Source organism: Phoenix dactylifera, chromosome 4 (genome assembly GCF_009389715.1).
Source record: "Phoenix dactylifera cultivar Barhee BC4 chromosome 4, palm_55x_up_171113_PBpolish2nd_filt_p, whole genome shotgun sequence".
Taxonomy (NCBI): Eukaryota; Viridiplantae; Streptophyta; class Magnoliopsida; order Arecales; family Arecaceae; genus Phoenix; species Phoenix dactylifera.
The window spans coordinates 27,008,893-27,026,378 of NC_052395.1; the positions used below are offsets into that span (position 1 = coordinate 27,008,893).

Here is a 17,486-nt window from a genome sequence, read left to right on the forward strand (position 1 = left end):
TGATAGCTTCACATCAATCACTTTCCTACTCATAATTATCTGAAAAAATAAAAGAAATACGCACCGCTTATTTCTTGAGTAAAAATTGTCTTGGCATGAAAATATATACATTTTTGGAAAGAAAATATCCATCTAATATTCCTAATGATTTAGGTAATTTGCATATTTTTTTTTTACTTTTTAAAACATGAAGCATAACAACTGAAGAAATTCCTTGGCTTAGATATTAGATTGGATTTTTTTTTGATCAAGGTGGCACATCAATAAACCACAAATATTAACTGATATGATGGAAACTGTATGGTTTGTCTCCAAATCTGAACTTAACTCCATAACTAGGAATTCATGCGCTGTTAATCTTGCTCTCATGCTAGCCAATGTCTGTTACTCATGTATCCATTTTCTTTAATTACTCATCATATATTGCATAATTTCTAAAGATAAATAAAACCTTGTTTAAAAAGAATTGCTATTCCATTTTCATTTACTGCTCCCCCCAATTGATTATGATATGAATTCCCATTTGACTGCTTGAGAAAAGCTGCTGAAATAGCTAGAAAAACAATGAGGTCAATTGTCAAAATTTGTTGATAGTGAAAAATGGGCATGACCCCTTAATCTTGGGATGTAGTCCTCATGTGATAGATGCCAAGGGGGGTTTGGATTGGACCCAATGACCCCTATGAGTTTTGTCATACATGAGTTTAGGTGGGATTTCTTTTAGCATATCATGGATTTTTTTCTTTTGGATTAGAGGGTTGGTGGATTTGGTGTGTAGCCTTATGCCATCCATGGCACAATATGCATGCAAACTAAACAACATTTTGCTAATTCATTTATGACTCCTGTTCTTGAAGGACCATGCACCTTTGTAATCTCTTCACGACTCCATCTCTCTTTGGCCGATGTGCATCGCATGTACCTAAGTTTAGTCCTTATAAATTTAAATCTTGAACTCCTTTGCTTAAGCAATAATGTATTTACTGTAACACCATATAGACGGAATATGCTACTAGAGAGGTACAAGCATGGTAAGAAGTGCCCAAAATATAACTTATGTGCACAAATTTGTGTTGGTTCATGCTAATATATGCTAGTTAGGTATGCATCAACGTGGAACAATACAAACAAAAAGTGCCCATTTTCTTTACCAGGGCCTTGGTACATAACCGGGCTGTCATGGCATGATATGCTACTGTACCATTGCACCCATGAGTAGAACAATCGTGGCAAATGATGTTTGTCCTTGCTTTTGCTTAAGCTTTTATATGCATTACAATGTTCCTCTCATACTCTACGATAAAACGTTGCAAGGTTTTAAAACTTATTTCCACTTTGGTTTTGGTTGGGTGGGATTTTGGTTTCAACAAATTTGGCAGTTTTGATAGCTTCTGTTTGAGCTTATGAGACTTTGTTGACAAATTAGAAAAGATTCAGAAAAACTTGAAATATAAATGCATCAGAACATGTTATTTAACACCATTTTGATATATTTGTGAGCTCTTTAGGATCACAATTCATGCAGTTTTGGTAGTTTTAAATTGAAACCCTTCTCTTACTAAAGCAATATGCATTTAATAAGCATAATATCATATGATTGTACTTATTCATTGAGTAGCAATACTGAAATCACTTAATATCAACGCAACCGACTCAAGACCATGGGTTGTTGCATGGTGGACCATTTAAATAAATGGTGTTGTCATCATCATTATAATGCTGTAAGAATGTTGATAGCTGCTATAGCAAGAGAGCTTGCCGTCTGATACAAAAACTAGATGTCATCATTTCATCATACAATGAGTGATGCTTTTTCTGGAAAATTGTGGTGTTGACTAACCTCTATAACTATAGATCCTATGAAAGAGGTTCAGTGGTGGTCGGAACAAAGTTGATTGAGTGGTCATGTTAGAGCACTAATCATAGAGTTTCTCATTTCCATCTCTATGATGATAAGTGCTCATATTAGTGATAATAGTATTCTAAGCTGAGTTATACTTTTAATGTGTCCAAAGCAGGAAGTTTGTAAGATACTAGGTCACAAGTACCCTTAGAGGACTCATCTACATGAGGGCTGTGACTTTGCTAGGGCTAACCCTATCAATATTCATGAAAATCAAGGTATTATCGCAAGATCATTAATAGCATTTATTAGCTAAAGGCCCGATTGATCCGTACTATGTGTGGCCTATTGAAATCTAAGTTAAAGGACATAGTTCGACGCCTAGTCCATTATGGCTCCTTCAGGTAAAAATAGTCAACACCGTGGTTCAAGTCCTAAGTGACACTTTGCTTATTGCATCATAGAAGTTGCCTAGATAGCTGATTTTACAAAGTTCATCTAAGATTTAATATTTGAGCTTTTATGAGGAATGTTAGATAAACATAAATTATTTAACATTTTAAAAATAGTTTTCTGTATTTTTTAATGATCTTAAGTGCATTTTTAAACTTCTTTTGGCATTTGGCAGAACAGTTGATCTAACTAGAAAAGCTCAAATTAAAGCATGGGGCATTCTTATTTTGATCTTTTATTTAGTCCCACAAATGTTTTATTGCAAGTCAACTTGCATTTATACTATCTCCAATGGGGAGACCTAGCTGACTTAGTTTGTTTCTAAGCTAAACACTACACATAATTTTTTTTTTGTTTCTAGTTATTTTTAGTGACATAGATCATGATCAACTGTGTGCATATTTGATTTGGATGCTCTATTATTGATTTTGGAGTTGAGAGGAGTCGATATATTCTCCTCTCAAGAGGAGTAAAGTCTATTGTGTATATACACATGGATGTATGTATATAACTATGCATCCATGTATGTGTGTGTACGTACACAAATGCATAAATACTCATAGATACATTCATATCGATAAATACATACATGCACGTGCATATTTATGAGACAAGACTTTGCTCCTCTTCATAGTAAAGGGTATCTACTTTGCTCGACTCCAAAGTCAATAATAGAGCATCCAAATCGATTATCCACACTGTTGATCATATTCTGTGCTGCTAAAAGTGCCTAAAAATTAAAAATGTCTATTTTGCTGGTATCTAACCTATGCATCATGTAGATAGAACAATGGATGGTTTCCATCATGCTAGTATGCTAAAACTATCATAAGGTACTTAAATTGAGAATCCACCTTATTGATTTTGATCTACATAGATTAAAAACATGTATATGTTGAAAATCGATATTTAATGCTTATATTATTTTAACCATTCATTTGTGTCCACAGGATGCATAGGTTAGAGACAACAGAAGCCTTGGTCTTTGGTTTCTAGTCATTTTTAGTGGTATAGATCATGATCAATAGCATACATCTTCGATATGGATGCATCATTATTGATTTTGGAGTTGAGAGGAGTAGATATCCTCTCCCCTTGAGAGGAGCAAAATAAATAATAGAGTATCCAAATTGAAAAGGAGCCAACAATGGATGGCCTAATGACAACTGCTGCTACATCTGGCAGCCAGTCCCCAAACCTTAGTTCGTAGCTTCATGCCCATAAGAGCGAATATTCTTGGGTAGACCTGGTGCCCCATCGACTATGGAGGAGGGCTCCCGTACAAAAACCAAGGAGATCCGACATTCTTAGTTGTGCCCTCCAGGATGATTAGATCCAAAGCGGAAGACACCCCATGTGGTGAATGGGGTGTCATCAGGTCCCAGATTACATTGCCCTTGTCCAAGAATGGAATATCAATAGGTTGCTTCTGAGAGCTCGATGTAAAGGCAACCCATATGTATGTATATATGTATGTATAACTGATCTAATATATGGATACCCACACAATAGCTCTAATAGGGTCGGGCTTTACTAGCTGGCTAGGGGCCTGGAACCGGTAATTTGAGCTATTGGATGTGACCTACTATCTATAAATTGCAACTATCAAAAGATCTTATGATTTGGAATCCCTAGCCTATGTATCCACTGGTTAAAAGTGGATAGTTTAAATAGCACGTAACACATAGTCTTGGGATCTCTAAATCATATGATTTTATGATAGCGCACAATTTAGAGATCGGATCATCGATGCCAAGCCCTCGATTGTTTGGTTAGAGCCAACCTTATTAGGGTTGTTGTGTGGATGCCCACATATTAGCTCTCCCCTCTCTCTCTATATATATATACATATATGTGTGTATATACCATAATCATAATTATCATGCCTTTTCCCAACTATTTGTGGTCAGCTCTATAGATCCACACATTTGCCAAACATGCATATATATATGCTTGTGCATATACATATACATAATATGCACATATAAACATATGTATATTTATAGATATATAGGGGTGAAACCATGAATTTTATGTGGGGCACACCGTTATTACTAGATCCATGAACATCAACCTTAATCACAATTTTGCTTTAGCATAAACAAAACATATGAAAATTTTAAAATGTATCAAAAGTGCAAACAAGGTCGGCGGAACCATCTTGAACCGGGCAGTTTGAGTCGTACTGAGCCGTCCCGGAGACGGTCCGAGATCGTTTCGGCAACAGAAATGAAATCCGTCGTCGGAGGGGGAGAAGGAAAGAGAGGAAAATAGAGCGCGAGTGAGGGAGAGAGGGAGAGGGAGAGGGAGAGGAAGGAAGAGAGAGGAAGGTGGAGGTCAGCCGGCGGAGTCTAGTGAGTCACGTGGAGGGGGGGCTCTGCGGCCGGGTCTCCTATTTCATTCGAAACAGGGATCTGGTCTCTTTTCTTATTTTGCGACTTTTAAGTGAAGTCGACAAATTGCTTGCCGACTTTACTTAAAAATTGCCTAATTAAAAAAGGGTCGGCGATCCGGCCGCGGAGCCCTCCTCTGCCTCCTCCGTCCTGGTCGTCGGCCCTCCGCCGACCTCCATCATCCTCCTCTCTCCCTCCCTCTCTCCCCCTTCTCTCTTTTTTCTCTCCCGTTCGCCCTCTCCCCTGCCTCCTTTACTGTATTGGTACAAGGCCGACATGGAACAGTACGGGTGTGTACCTTTCTGTGTCGCCGGGCAATCGGTCCGGGTTCTAGTTCCGGCACAACAGACCCTGAGTACAAATAAGTTACAATTGACCTTTAAAGGTTTGCATATTCTAGAATTGCTGCATGATTGCTTCACTGTTAAGGCTGTTGAAAATGTCCTCATTGTATGTAACCAAATTCATCCATGGATTGCACATCCAATCATGCAATTGATTCTTTTCCATATTCATTTTAGAAAAAGCTCCTTCAACTATACATATACATATGGATACTGTTGCTGGTGGTCCAAACCGAGAACGATTGGCACAGCGGTGTGAACGGGGTTCCCTTGGAGTTGGGTTGATTGCGCTCCACCTTCCACCGGAAAACCTGCAAGCAAGCCTCGCACCACTACTGGGGTAGTGGGGGCCCTCCGACGATCAAGTCAGAGGAGATTGAAGGAGAAGGAGAGATAGCAGCAGCAGGTAAGAGAATACTCTGGAAAACCTTTGCTTACCCTCCCCCTTCTCCCCCCCGGCTGCATATATACCAGGCTGGGGGGTCTTTCTGGGGGGTTGGTCATCGTGTGGCACGATGGAGTTGCCACTGGCATGGCCGTTACAGGGCGTCGTGGGGCAGTGCTGGGTACAGCCATGACAGGGCGTAGTGGGGCTCCGCTTTGTACGGCTGTTACAGGGGATCGTGGAGCAGCGCCGGATGCGACCGTTGCAGGGAGTAGTGGAGCAGGGGGCCGCGGCGTGCCTCAGGGGAACAGCCTGTCGTTGTCGAGAGATTGCCGACTCGGGGTCGGATGACTGGATCAGGGGGCAGCCGACTCGGGGTCGGGCTGCGGAGCCGAAGATATCCGACTCGGGGTCGGATTGCTGGATCAAGGGGCAGCCGACTCGGGGTCGGGCTGCGGAGCCGAAGATATCCGACTCGGGGTCGGATTGCTGGATCAAGGGGCAGCCGACTCGGGGTCGGGCTGCGGAGCCGAAGATATCCGACTCGGGGTCGGATTGCTGGATCAAGGGACTACCGTAGTCTTCCTGGGCGCGCGTGCCGGTCACGTGGGGCATGGTGGCTAAATTCCTCCGTAACAGTAGCCCCCCACTTCCGAGCCTGGAACCAGGAGGGGAACGGGTGAAGGGAGTGATGCTTCGAGATTGCCGCCATCCCTCGGAAAGGCGCGCGCGCTTCGAGCTCCCCGCCTTCTTTATGGCGTATAGCGGTTGTCGCTGATCTGGCAGTCTGCGGATTTCGGCGGACATCCTTCCTTAATGGCGTCGATTCGCCTTTGGGGCGCGAGCGATCCTTCGGCAGCCAGGCGTCCTCTGGCGTCACCGAGGCGTCACCCGCCTTTCCGCCTATTTAACCGGGGGCCCTCCCCCGTCCGCTTTTCTCTTCGCAGGCATCTTCGAGTTTCTCCCTTGCGCTGCTGTCGTTGCCGTCGGACTGTTCGCTCGCTCCTCCTTTGACGCTCTCGGAGCCGTTCTTCCTCTTTTTAACTCTTGGTAGCGTCTCGCCGACTCCTAACTCTTGAAGTTCTTCCGGCGCTAGGCCAGGCATCCGAGGGTTAGGCCTCAGGAAATTCTTCCGGCGCTAGGCCAGGCATCCGAGGGTTAGGCCTCAGGAAATTCTTCCGGCACTAGGCCAGGCATCCGAGGGTTAGGCCTCAGGAAATTCTTCCGGCGCTAGGCCAGGCATCCGAAGGTTAGGCCTCAGAAAATTCTTCCGGCGCTAGGCCGGGCATCCGAGGGCCGAGCCTCGGGAGATTCTTCCGGCACTACGCCAGGCATCCGAGGGTTAGGCCTCAGGAAATTCTTCCGGCACTAGGCCAGGCATCCGAGGGTTAGGCCTCAGGAAATTCTTTCGGCGCTAGGCCAGGCATCCGAGGGTTAGGCCTCAGGAAATTCTTCCGGCGCTAGGCCAGGCATCCGAGGGTTAGGCCTCAGGAAATTCTTCCGGCGCTAGGCCGGGCATCCGAGGGCCGAGCCTCGGGAGATTCCGCTCGTTGGTCGGCCAAGGCTGGCGCAAGCCGAGGCGACCGGTCGGGGCTTCAGGCTAGTCTGCTCCCGGGATGATCATCGGGTTAGCCTGGCATCCGAGGGCCGAGCCTCGGGAGATTCCGCTCGTTGGTCGGCCAAGGCTGGCGCAAGCCGAGGCGACCGGTCGGGGCTTCAGGCTAGTCTGCTCCCGGGATGATCATCGGGTTAGCCTGGCATCCGAGGGCCGAGCCTCGGGGAATTCCGCTCGTTAGTCGGCCAAGGCTGGCGCAAGCCGAGGCGACTGGTCGGGGCTTCAGGCTAGTCTGCTCCCGGGATGATCATCGGGTTAGCCTGGCATCCGAGGGCCGAGCCTCGGGAGATTCCGCTCGTTGGTCGGCCAAGGCTGGCGCAAGCCGAGGCGACCGGTCGGGGCTTCAGGCTAGTCTGCTCCCGGGATGATCATCGGGTTAGCCTGGCATCCGAGGGCCGAGCCTCGGGAAATTCCGCTCGTTGGTCGGCCAAGGCTGGCGCAAGCCGAGGCGACCGGTCGGGGCTTCAGGCTAGTCTGCTCCCGGGATGATCATCGGGTTAGCCTGGCATCCGAGGGCCGAGCCTCGGGGAATTCCGCTCGTTGGTCGGCCAAGGCTGGCGCAAGCCGAGGCGACCGGTCGGGGCTTCAGGCTAGTCTGCTCCCGGGATGATCATCGGGTTAGCCTGGCATCCGAGGGCCGAGCTTCGGAAAATTCCGCTCGTTGGTCGGCCAAGGCTGGCGCAAGCCGAGGCGACCGGTCGGGGCTTCAGGCTAGTCTGCTCCCGGGATGATCATCGGGTTAGCCTGGCATCCGAGGGCCGAGCCTCGGGAAATTCCGCTCGTTGGTCGGCCAAGGCTGGCGCAAGCCGAGGCGACCGGTCGGGGCTTCAGGCTAGTCTGCTCCCGGGATGATCATCGGGTTAGCCTGGCATCCGAGGGCCGAGCCTCGGGAGATTCCGCTCGTTGGTCGGCCAAGGCTGGCGCAAGCCGAGGCGACCGGTCGGGGCTTTAGGCTAGTCTGCTCCCGGGATGATCATCGGGTTAGCCTGGCATCCGAGGGCCGAGCCTCGGAAAATTCCGCTCGTTGGTCGGCCAAGGCTGGCGCAAGCCGAGGCGACCGGTCGGGGCTTCAGGCTAGTCTGCTCCCGGGATGATCATCGGGTTAGCCTGGCATCCGAGGGCCGAGCCTCGGGAGATTCCGCTCGTTGGTCGGCCAAGGCTGGCGCAAGCCAAGGCGACCGGTCGGGGCTTCAGGCTAGTCTGCTCCCGGGATGATCATCGGGTTAGCCTGGCATCCGAGGGCCGAGCCTCGGGAAATTTCGCTCGTTGGCCACGCGCCTGTCGCTTGCCGCTCGACGGGATTTCTCCGTGGCCAGCTACGATCGTGTTTCTCTTCCTCTCCAAGCGTCGCCTGGGGAACACTGGAAGGGCATTAAATGCTAATTGAAGCGTTACCTGGGAAATCGGATCGCCAGTTGCTGCTTGCAAGGAGTGTCAGTTAAGCGGCCGCGATACGCGCGCTCTTCGAGGCGGATGCGGCCTGGGCGCGAGCGGAGATACGTGGGCCGCGGGATACACGCTGCTCGGAGTGTCCTGCATGAAGAATGCAATTAAGGAGAACGACTCTTAGGAGATCGTGGGAGGATACGCCTCGAGAGCCGGAACGGCTCCGGATTCGGTGCGCCCGCCTTTATTGGAGCCACCCGCATCGGAACGACCGGGGGGGCTCAGTTTGGCTATAAATATAAGTGCAGGCGCGGTGGAGCCTGCCAAGCCGGAGCTATTTAGGTTGCCATGGTTCGTGGACCTCCTCTCCGGCGTGTGGCTGGGAAACCCCCGCCGGAGGAACGGGAGGCGCGCCCCTCGCGATTTCCGCCAACTAGCCGTTTCATCTGGGATCAACAGGGAGGTTCTCCCCGGCGGAACTCCGCTCTAGGCGTTTCATCCGGGATCACATCCCCCCTCCTTTCAGCCCCGCCTCCCGATTGAGCTCTGCGCCAGACGCTTCATCCGGGTTCGCGCCTCCTCGCGCTCTTCTCCCTTGTGTTCCTTCCCTCCCCTTCTCCTGGGGAGGACCGGAATATCCCTTGGAGGTGGCGTTCCTCTGGAGGCAGCGGGAACTCCTCCTTCGTCCACTTCTTCTTCGTCCGCGCCGGCTCTTCGTCTTTTGCGTGAGGCGTCGATGGCGCCTCCGGGGAGAAGCACCCACGCCCGGTGGGATTGCAGCTGCTTCGGATGGAGGGTTCGGGATCCCAGATCTTCAGCTCCACGGAGTCTCCACCTCTTCCTTGTTTTCTTTACTCCCCAATTTCCCTCTGGGAATTCTTTGTAATCACACGAACACACCGTTGTAACCAGAAATTATTGAAATGAAAAGAATTGTACATTTTTCGAACTGTCTTCCTGGCTTTGTCGTTCTACTGGTAATACACCCGCAGGTTAGCGGAATTCCAGCTCCTCGGAATTTCTCGACCATCTAGGGCCTCCAACTGGTAGGAGCCAGGTCGGTTTACCCAGCGAACCCTATACGGGCCTTCCCAATTTGGCGCCAGCTTCCCACCTTCCGCGGGTTGAGATGCTTTGGCTCGCCTGAGCACCAGATCTCCGATTCTGAAAAGTTTCGGTCGGACCTTGGAGTTATAATATCGGGCCACCCTCCGCTGATACATCGCCATCCGAACCTGCGCCATTTCTCTTGCTTCTTCCAAGAGGTCCAGGTTTCCTCGGAGTTGCTCCGAATTGGCCTCGGGTCGGTGCGCGGCCACCCGGGGCGAGGGGAGTCCGAGCTCCACGGGAACAACCGCTTCCGTGCCATAGGTTAGGCTGAAAGGCGTCTCCCCGGTAGGGGTCCGATGCGTGGTCCGATATGCCCAAAGGACATTCTCGAGTTCTTCGACCCAAGCTTGCCCCGTCCGACCGATTCGCGCCTTAATTCCTTGGAGGATTGTCCGATTTGCGACCTCGGCCTCACCGTTGGTTTGGGGATGCGACACAGATGTGAACCGATGCTCGATCCCGAACTCCTCGCAGAAGTCACGGAAATGCTTGTTGTCGAACTGTCGACCATTATCCGAGATGAGGACCCGAGGTATCCCAAATCGGACAATGATGTTTTTCTTCACGAACTTCCGGACTTGCGCCTCCGTGATAGTGGCCAGCGGCTCTGCCTCCACCCACTTGGTGAAGTAGTCGATTGCAACAATCAAAAATTTCCGCTGAGCTGAAGCGACGGGGAATGGTCCGAGGATATTCATTCCCCACTGTGCGAAGGGCCAGGGCGCGGTGATTGGTGCCAAGGGGACAGAAGGGACTCTCTGGACGTTGGCGTGGCGCTGGCAGGCGTCGCATTTCCGTACGTGATCCTTCGAGTCCTCCAACAAGGTAGGCCAATAATAGCCTTGCCTCATGATCTTGTGCGCTAAGGACCTAGCCCCCAAGTGCGATTCGCAGACGCCCTCATGGACTTCGCCGAGGACGTAGGCCGCCTCCGAGGGGCGGAGGCACCTTAAGAGGGGGGCGGTGAACGAGGTCCGGTACAGCCTCCCTTCATAGAGTACGTAGTGGGCGGACTTCTTGACAAGTCGCCGAGCTTGATCTTCGTCTTCAGGGAGGATCCCTTCGGCGAGGTAGGCGACGAGCGGGTCCATCCAAGACGGCTCCGGATCAATCGCCATCACCGCTCCAGCCTCGCCGATGCTCGGGGCATCCAGGGTCTCCAGGTAGATTGCCCTCGACAAGTTGTGCGCCTCTGTGCCCACCAAGCGGGACAACCTGTCGGCCCTGGCATTTTCGCTTCTGGGGACCTGCTGGATGTCGACACTGCCGAGGTTGGGAATGAGTGCTTGCACCTTCCGGACGTAGTTCTGCATGGTCGGGCTCCGGGCCTCGAACTCCCCACGAACCTGCCCGACCACCAGCTAGGAGTCGGTGAAGACCTTCAAACGCCGAATGCCGAGCTCCCTGGTGAGTTTGAGTCCCGTGACTAGGGCCTCGTACTCCGCCTCGTTGTTGGTCACTGGAAATCCAAACCTCAAGGCATACTCGGCTATCACTCCATCAGGACTGGTAAGGACCAGCCCGGCCCCTCCACCCTCGGGGTTCGACGACCCATCGATGTGAAGCGTCCAAATCGGGAGGTCGAGGCTGGGCGTGTCCGGCGGTTTAGGTTCCGCCTCCTGCACCGTGCACTCAGCGAGGAAGTTCGCGAGCACCTGGGCCTTGATGGCGGGTCGAGGCTGGTAGCGGATGTCGAACTCACCGAGTTCTACTGCCCACTTCACCAGTCGTCCCGCATTCTCGGGGTTGCTGAGGATCTGCCGTAGTGGTTGATCGGTTAAGAGGGTGACCGAATGAGCCTGGAAATAGGGGCGAAGCCTCCTGGTCGCGGTCAGCAGCGCGAAGGCGATCTTTTCAGCCTTCGTGTACCGCGTCTCGGCATCCCGTAGGACCCGGCTGATGTAGTACACAGGCTTCTGGAGCTTTGCCTCTTCCCGAACCAGCACCGCACTGACCGCGGTTGGGGAGACCGCCAGATAGAGGTAGAGCATCTCCCCTTCTTGCGGCTTGGACAGTAGGGGAGGAGACGCCAGGTATTCCTTGAGCTGGTCGAATGCTGCTTGACATTCGGCCGTCCAGAGGAAGTCTTTCGGGCGTTTTAACACCTTGAAGAATGGTTGGCAGCGTTCGGCCGATTTTGCCACAAATCGTCCAAGCGCGGCGACCCTTCCAGCGAGCTCCTGAACCTCCTTTACTTTGGTCGGAGGGGACATACCTTGGATGGCCTTGATTTTGTCCGGGTTGGCTTCGATACCCCGCTGGTTGACAATGAAACCGAGGAACCTCCCGGCCGAAGCGCCGAAGGCGCACTTCGCTGGGTTCAGCTTCATGCGAAACTTCCGCAAGGTGGTGAAAGTCTCCTCCAAATCCGCGATGTGCTGGTCTGCATGGCGGCTCTTCACCAGCATATCGTCCACGTACACCTCCATGTTCCGGCCGATTTGCTCTTTGAAGATTTTGTTGACGAGGCGCTGGTAAGTGGCGCCAGCATTCTTCAGACCGAAGGGCATTACCTTGTAGCAGTACAGCCCCCGGTCTGTTATAAAGGCAGTTTTCTCCTCGTCCTGTGGGGCCATCATTATCTGGTTGTAACCGGAGAAGGCGTCCATGAAAGACAGCAGCTGATATCCGAAAGTCGCGTCGACCAGTTGGTCTATTCGCGGAAGCGGAAAGCTATCCTTAGGGCACGCCTTGTTCAGGTCGGTATAGTCGATGCACATCCTCCACTTCCCGCTCGCCTTCCGGACAAGTACAACATTTGCCAGCCACTCGGGGTAGCTTACCTCCCTTATGAATCCTGCCTCCAAGAGCTTGTCTACCTCCTGGTCGACCACCTGGATCTGATCCGGGGCACAGTGTCTCTTCTTCTGCTTTATTGGTCGGTGGGTCGGGTCGACGTTGAGGGCGTGAGAAATGACCTCCGGGTCGATCCCAGGTACATCGGCCGCCGACCAGGCAAATACATCGGCATTGGCTCGGAGGAATTCCACCAACCGGGCCCGAGCTCCCGAGTCGAGATTGGCGCCGACCCGGACCGTCCGGTCCGGGCGGCCTTCCTCGAGGGGAACTTCGACCACACCCTCGGCTGGCTCCCCCTGCCGCAAGGCCACCTCGTCTCTGGCGTCAAGGGACTCGACGCTTAGGGCTTCCACGGGCTTCTTCCCTTTGAGAGTCGCTAGGAAACATTGCCGTGCGGTCGGTTGGTCACCTCGGACCTCTCCGATCCCAGCCGCCGTGGGGAACCGCATGAGCAAGTGGTACGTAGAGACCACCGCACGAAGGGCGTTCAGTCCGGGTCGTCCGAGGATAGCGTTGTAGGCCGAGGGAACACGGACGACCAAGAACCCGAGTCGCACCGTGGCTTCTGCGGGTGCAACGCCCGCAGTCACAGGCAGCTCGACGACTCCTTCGGCCGGGACAGCGTCACCAGTGAATCCGATGAGGGGGGTGGATGTTTTGTGCAACAATTGTCTGGACAAGCTCATCTTTTGGAAGGCCTCGTAAAACAAAATATCGGCTGAGCTTCCACTATCAATAAGAACACGCCTTACATCATAGTTTGCCATAGTGAGGGAGATCACCATGGCGTCATCGTGGGGAGTCTGAACCCCCTTTACATCCTCATCAGAAAAGGTGATTACATTGCCGACCCTCTGCCTCTTTACGACGCCCATCCCTGATGCTTCCGCCGAGCCCCCTGCGTTCCTCACAGGCCGAGAGCAGCCCCCAGTGATAGTATGGATCACGCCCGCAACGGGTCGGTTCTGCTCCCGAGGCTCCGGAGGAGCCGGGTCGGCCGGACGCGGGTCTGCGGGGGGACGTCGGTCGCTCACATATCGACCGAGACGCCCCCGACGGATGAGAGCCTCGATCTCGTCCCGAAGCTGGAAGCAGTCCTCCGTGTCGTGGCCGTGGTCTCGGTGGTACTCACAGTACGCCCGAGAGGGCCTCTTCCCAAGGATCTTCCGCATCTGTCTCGGAGCCGGGAGATCCTTCCGCTCCTTGATCTCCATAAGGATCTGGGCCCGGGGAGTCAGGAGAGGGGTGTACCGGTTGAAACGTCGAGGCGGAGAACGAGGGCGTGGGGCGCCGTGGTTCCTCGCCGGCGACGGGCTTCTGCGCCGACGCTGGGGCGTCGGGCTCCTCCTCTGGCGTGCCTCTTTTCGCCTTTTCTTCCCAAGCTTTGGAGGGATCTCGGCGGCCTCCTTGCTCCGGTGGGCGGCCGCCTCCTCGGCGTCCGCATACTGGTTCGCCCGGGACAACAGCTCCGGGAAGCTCCGTGGCAGGCGTTTATCCAGGGAGAAGGTGAGTCTGCCCTTCCGGAAGCCACGCTTCAGGGCTGAAAGGGCCACCTCCTGACTCAGGTTCCGGACCTCCAGCGTAGCCTTGTTGAAGCGGGTAAGATAATCCCGCAGGCTCTCTCCCTCGTTTTGCCGGACATCAAAGAGGGAGTCGGAGACCAGTCGCCGCCGGCTACTGACGGCGAAGTGAGTGATGAAGAGGCGAGTGAACTGGTCGAAGGACCGGATCGAGTCAGCCTCCAGCCCGGCGAACCACGCCCTCGCCGGGCCACGGAGGGTTGCCGGGAAAGCTTTGCAGAGAAGGGGATCTGATGCTCCGTGGAGGAGCATGAGGGTCCTGAAACTCTCGACGTGATCCCGAGGGTCCGCCGCCCCGTCATAGGGCTCGATCGCCGGCATTTTGAAACCCGGCGGATTCGGGGTCCGCAGGATCCTCGAGGCAAGCGCCGGCTGGGAGGAGATCTCCAAGTCGGCGAAGGGATCTTTGGAATGGCCCTTCAGGACCTGGAGTTGTCGGTGGAGATCGTCCACCCGCCGATCCAGGGAGCGCGACCGGTGGGTGGGAGACAAGGAGCGGCGAGAGGGAGACCGACTGGAGCGCGGGTTCCTTGAGGACTGGGGGGTCTGGGAATGCGCCCGGGCCCGCCTCTCGTACCCCGCGCAACTCCGATGGGAAGGTCCCGGCAGAATGGAGCGTGCTCGAGAATCCTCCTCGCGCCGGCGCTCCTCCCCATGGGAGAGGAAGGAGCGCGGGTTGAGGAGGGCAGGCGAACGCTCAGGCAGCAGCGGCTCCTGAGCCCGCTGCGGCGCCCGGGACATCGCACCCTGCAGATTCTGCACCGCCTCCGCGAGGGTGCGAACCTGCTGGGCTAGCTGGTCGAACTGGGCGACTTCGACCGTCTGAATGGGCGGTGGGGCGGTGGAGTGTTGCTGAGAGCGTGTTGGAGATGCAGCGGCTTTCCGGCCAGAGGCGCGAGAGGCCCCGCGACCGGAAGCATTGGAAGCTCCACGACCACCTCGCCGTGCTATTACGATCGCTCTAAGATCCGACCCTTCCTCTAGCGCCAACTGTTGCTGGTGGTCCAAACCGAGAACGATTGGCACAGCGGTGTGAACGGGGTTCCCTTGGAGTTGGGTTGATTGTGCTCCACCTTCCACCGGGAAACCTGCAAGCAAGCCTCGCACCACCACTGGGGTAGTGGGGGCCCTCCGACGATCAAGTCAGAGGAGATTGAAGGAGAAGGAGAGATAGCAGCAGCAGGTAAGAGAATACTCTGGAAAACCTTTGCTTACCCTCCCCCTTCTCCCCCCCAGCCGCATATATACCAGGCTGGGGGGTCTTTCTGGGGGGTTGGTCATCGTGTGGCACGATGGAGTTGCCACTGGCATGGCCGTTACAGGGCGTCGTGGGGCAGCGCTGGGTACGACCATGACAGGGCGTAGTGGGGCTCCGCTTTGTACGGCTGTTACAGGAGATCGTGGAGCAGCGCCGGATGCGACCGTTGCAGGGAGTAGTGGAGCAGGGGGCCGCGGCGTGCCTCAGGGGAACAGCCTGTCGTTGTCGAGAGATTGCCGACTCGGGGTCGGATGACTGGATCAGGGGGCAGCCGACTCGGGGTCGGGCTGCGGAGCCGAAGATATCCGACTCGGGGTCGGATTGCTGGATCAAGGGGCAGCCGACTCGGGGTCGGGCTGCGGAGCCGAAGATATCCGACTCGGGGTCGGATTGCTGGATCAAGGGACTGCCGTAGTCTTCCTGGGCGCGCGTGCCGGTCACGTGGGGCATGGTGGCTAAATTTCCCCATAACAGATACAAAATATCTGTTTTGTCGATACCCACTGATAGAGTAAATGCCACTTTAATAAGTTTATAAACTAGTGGATACAATATATCCTTTTAATTTTCATCATCTTTTGAGAAAGATTATTAATCCCCTTTAATTCCAAAAAAGCAATATTTGACTGCATATCAATAATATAGTTATGAACAAGGTATTTTGAACCGATAATGGTAGGCATACCGGTCGCTTACCGGATCGGTATCAAACCGGTTTATATAACATAGTGCGCACAGCGCTTTGTGCACGCGCTGTAGGCAGTGCACCCGCCTGCGCACACTGTGACAACCGGTCGGACCAGTTCGCACCAGCACACATGTAATATCGGTCGGTTCGGGCCCCTATGGGGCCGGAACTGTTTTCCACCGCCGAACTGGACCGGTCAGAGACCTACCGGTTCGGTACGGGCTGGTTCAGCATTTCTTGGTTATGAAGTTGATTATCTAATGTCATAAGATCTACAATCATGTAAAACTATGTTGGACTAATCTTTCCTTATCAAAAACTAAGAATGTGCTGGATGAATTTTAAGCATGCCACACAAGGAAGTAAATCATTTTTCACTTTTGTGAAACAATTGTTTAGCTCTTTTAGCTGCATAACAATCCAAGCTTGATCAAGCCAGATACATGCCATTCATGGGTGGGTAGCTTGAATAAATTACCTGCCAGAACAATTTGGTAAAGGCCTTTCAGTTTATTAGCTGTTCCAACATGTATGTACTTGTTAGGCAAAATACCTAAATGACACTGAAAGACAATCCTAATACATACCAAAAGAAAAAAAGACAATCCCTAATGCATTAGAAACCTTTTTACTATAACCTATTACTAGACAGATTCTTTTGATACAAATATACTAAAATAGGACTTGAAAGCATCCAAATTGTTGGCTTTCCTAATCACCTCAAGAAATATACCTTTCTCTAGTTCCAAAGCAAAATATCAACTATTATATCTAAGGCTGCAAATGGGTCGGATCGACCCGACCTGCATAGATCCGATCCGATCCGAATTTTAGGACCCGCGGGTTCGGGTTGGGTCCTAAAATTGGACCCGAATCATTTTTTGGGTCGAGTCTGGGTTTACCGAACGGACCTGACCCGACCCGAATGGACCTGAAGAGAGAGAGAGAGAAAAAAAGGAGGAAAAGCCCTAAGAGGAGTAGGGTTCAAGCGTGGAAGGATAGCAACAAGCATAGGTTCACAGAATCCAAAGGAACCTTGTTCCGTCAGGATTCTCTCTCGATCTATTACACTGTTGATACTTCTAATGTCTCGGTACCGGGCTTTTTTTTCCTTCTATTTTTTGGTTTTTGTTTCTTTTAACTTTTGAAGGGAGAAAGTGAGGGAACACTGAACTGAATATGGGTCATGTGCCAGTTTTCTGCAATGGAATTGGATTTTGGAAGAAGGTCTGGGATTTTTTTTGTCCTCGTGAGAGGGGAGCTGGGAGACACCAAGTTCCGCCCAATCAGTCATTTAGATAAAAAATAGTGTGATATGAAATTTGGCTTGTAGACCGACTTAGTAAGTCATGGGTCATCTGTTCCAACTGGAGGTCAATTGCGAGTCTTTCAAGTCATGGGTCACCCAGCACCTCATAATTATGATATGACCAAATTAGATTTGCCCAAATTCTTTTCCAAAAGCACAAAGAAAGTGGACCCGACTTGGATCCGACCCGAACCCGACTCGGATCCGACCCGAACCCGACTTGAACCCGAACCGACCCGACCCGATCTTCAACCGGGTCGGGTCTGGGTCCAAAATAGGACTCGAACAAAAAACCAGGTCGGGTCGGGGTCACCCATTTGCAC

At 52.3% G+C, this 17,486-nt stretch overlaps 1 protein-coding gene across 4 annotated transcripts in view; it reads left to right on the forward strand.

The window, feature by feature from the left end:
* LOC103720602 overlaps positions 1 to 17,486 on the forward strand; it is a 39,177-nt gene that overhangs the window by 20,378 nt on the left and 1,313 nt on the right. The window lies entirely within an intron of this gene.